Source organism: Folsomia candida, unplaced genomic scaffold, assembly GCF_002217175.1.
Source record: "Folsomia candida strain VU population unplaced genomic scaffold, ASM221717v1 Fcan01_Sc058, whole genome shotgun sequence".
Classification (NCBI taxonomy): Eukaryota; Metazoa; Arthropoda; class Collembola; order Entomobryomorpha; family Isotomidae; genus Folsomia; species Folsomia candida.
In genome coordinates, this window is record NW_019091250.1 from 133,484 (window position 1) to 137,360 (window position 3,877).

Here is a 3,877-nt window from a genome sequence, read left to right on the forward strand (position 1 = left end):
AGTCCCTATGTGACCTGAATCTGACCTCCAGAGGGGAGGACACCCTTTCTATTCGGTGCAAAGCGATTGTTAAATGCTATGTGAGCAACAATGGGAATCTTCTACGATAAATAAATAATTTATTAAACACTGAACTCAAAACGAATCTTATACAAGATATTATTTATAGAGAAGATATGTGAAAAATATGCTGCTATTGAGAGAGATTAGACTGAAGTTGTTGTTAAGAGGAGAGTTTAGACTGAATTATTGAGAGAGAGAGGAAGAAGGCGAGGAAGAACCTCGTTTCTGCAAGAGAAAGTCTTGCATGAGTTTGGCTGCCAGATGGCAGAAGAGTGAATTACGCCCGGGAGTGGGGTGTTTCAGGACCCGCATCCCTGGTTTGATCACGACCAGGGGTACGGGTTACTTATTCTCCTTTTTACTGAAATGTGATGACGGTCAAGGTCAAAATGAGGGCCAATAGGGCAAAACAGTTCGGCCCGTGTGTCACTCCCGCACCCGACCTTTGAGTCGTACTCACGGTACTAGTCGTGAATGGTGGCCGGATAGTTAACCGGGTGGTCAGTGAGTCGTGGGTGGTGGCTGTGTCGCGTTACACCCATGTCGCACCCACCCCACTTGCGTGTTTATATTAACATTGAACGTAAATCCGAACCCTCGTGTTTGCACCTCTGCCGACGCATTCAGACAAGATCCGCCCACCACATTTTGCGAAATTTTATGCTGCCATGAATTCACTCCCGAGAAGAAATACGATCTGGCCATGCCGTTTAAGGGGGAGGATGGAATAGTAAAGTATGATAACCCTTGGAAATCCGTTTCTTCAAAAAATGTGATCCTTGCATCACTTTGGTTCGGCGGGTATGGATCCGGGTATTATTTAGGCCGACAGTCCCGGGTAAGCAAGTTGTTCCAAACCCACTACGAATTAGACGAATGTTGCAAAAAGTGGCTTTGTTGCAAAATTGGATTTCTCATCTAAAAACTGGATGCATACATAAATATTTTAAATATCGGGCTTGTTCTTCTTTCAAACAAAGTAGAGACAAAAAAATCTGTGAGGTTATCTAGCATAGTGTTGTTTACGTGACAAAATGTGTAATTTGTACCTAGGTATATGTGCGCATTAAACTACTTTTTCAATGTTAAATTATGCTTTTTGGGACAGAAATCTCTTAATTGTGCGAGCATTGCATTTTTATGGAATTAGTTTGTGTAGAAATTAATATTTCAATCAATCTTATTTATTTTTAACATTAACAACAACGATTATGGTCCATCCAGAAAGTGTAGAACATCGGCCAATGTTAATAATACTAAAAGGCAAATTGGCCGACCTCGCCATAAGCAATAACATGTAGAGTTTGAAAATTCACCGTACGGTCAGTTCTTGACCGATTTTCAGAATTCCGCCCGTTTTGGAAACATTGACCTCTTGTGCGAAATATATAATTTCAGATTTTTGAAATTCGTCCCCACCCACCCGTTATCAAGGTCACAAGGTCAAAAACAAGTAGCATTTCTTTATTGAATTTAAAATTTCTACGACCGTATTCGAAGGTCGCCGAAGTAAATTATTGGCGGCAATGCCTGAAATAGTCAGGGCGTCGTTTTGGCGGCAATGCCTGAAATAGTCAGGGCGTCGTATTGGCGACCAGTTGGTCACACCCCCTGCTTCGGAGTCATTGTGGGAGTGGTCCAAAGTCAAGTATCAAGAATTAAAGCCACAAAACATTCCTTCCCGACATGGTTTCTGACGTCGCCACCGCGCATAATCGTACCCACGTCCTTCTTCTTAGCGATTTGATATTGTAGGTGACCCCATGGCGACGGGGGGTGTGGCCATCAGCGCTTTTTCCAGGACCCTATCCAAGCACGGCATGTGACATATCATTTTTCTCTGCTCGCCAAGGGGATTGCAGCGACATAATTAGAAATTAAAAAACCACACCCCCTGTGGGTGTGGCCATCGACCCCCGCTGAATCTTGCAAAACCATGGCATGCGACATATAATTTTTCTCATCTCGCCTAGTGGATCGCAGTGATATAATTAAAATTTTAAAAAACCACACCACCTGTGGGTGTGGCCATCGACCCCCGCCGAATCTTGCGAAACCATGGCATGCGACATATCATTTTTCTCTGCTCGCCAAGGGGATTGCAGTGACATAATTAGAAATTCCAAAACCACACCCCCTCTGGGTGTGGTCATCGATTTTTTTAGAATATTGTCAAACCATGGCATGCGACATCATTTTTCTCATCTCGTCAATTCGAATGCGGAGGCATCAGTCGAATTTAAAAAAACCACACCCCCTGTGGGTGTGGTTGTCGACTCCAGCCGAATTTGTCTCAGCTCCACTAGGCGAATGCAGAGGCATAATTCGAATTTTAAAAACCACACCCCCTGTGGGGGTGGCCATTGACCCCCGCCAAATCTTGCCAAACCATGGCTTACCACACATAATTTTTCACAGCTTGATGAGAGGATCTCGACTGAAATACAGAAACTCATACGCCGCAACCCCAGTGGGTGTGGTTATCAGCTACTCTTCGAGTTTATGGAAATCACGTCGTGTGATATATCATTTTGTTCAGCTGGATGAGTGGATGACGAGTGAAATATAGAATTTCATAAACCACACCCAACATGGGTGTGGTCATTTTCGACTTTTCGAATTAGATTTAACCATGTCACGTGATGCATGCCATGGTTTGGCAAGATTTAGCAGGGGTCGATAGCCACACCCACGGGGGTGTGGGTTTGGAATTTCTAATGATGTCACTGCAATCCCCTTGGCGAGCAGAGAAAAATGATATGTCGCATGCCATGGTTTCGCAAGATTCGGCGGGGGTCGATGGCCTCACCCACAGGGGGTGTGGTTTTTTAATTTCTAATTATGTCGCTGCAATCCCCTTGGCGAGCAGAGAAAAATGATATGTCACATGCCGTGCTTGGATAGGGTCCTGGAAAAAGCGCTGATGGCCACACCCCCCGTCGCCATGGGGTCACCTACAATATCAAATCGCTAAGAAGAAGGACGTGGGTACGATTATGCGCGGTGGCGACGTCAGAAACCATGTCGGGAAGGAATGTTTTGTGGCTTTAATTCTTGATACTTGACTTTGGACCACTCCCACACTGACTCCGAAGCAGGGGGTGTGACCAACTGGTCGCCAATACGACGCCCTGACTATTTCAGGCATTGCCGCCAATAATTTACTTCGGCGACCTTCGAATACGGTCGTAGAAATTTTAAATTCAATAAAGAAATGCTACTTGTTTTTGACCTTGTGACCTTGATAACAGGTGGGTGGGGACGAATTTCAAAAATCTGAAATTATATATTTCGCACAAGAGGTCAATGTTTCCAAAACGGGCGGAATTCTGAAAATCGGTCAAGAACTGAGCGTACGGTGAATTTTCAAACTCTACATGTTATTGCTTATGGCGAGGTCGGCCATTTAGCCTCCCGAGAATTCCCTTGCTCTACACTTTCTGGATCGACCATACTAATCGTCGGCTAGTAGGGGGTCCTTATCTTATAATTTTAAAAATTAAGGAATTTTGTCCCATTTTTTGAACGAACACTAATTCCGGAAAAATTTGTGAAGAAATTTACAACTTACAAGCCATTTACTCGGAAATAGACGATTGTCAGGTTCGCAGGAATGACAAAATTTGTGTTCGAAGTCGTACTATTGAAAGCAGTCCCAGTGCAGGTAGAATTATTATAGAAACTTAGAAATTGGCTCTGTTGTCCGGACGCGGTTTGCATCGAGGAGAGAAGGAAGATTGCAAAGGTTGCAAAAAATATGGTCAGCTGTACTTTCTCCATGTCTTGAAAATGTAAAGTAGTCACTGATTTGGTT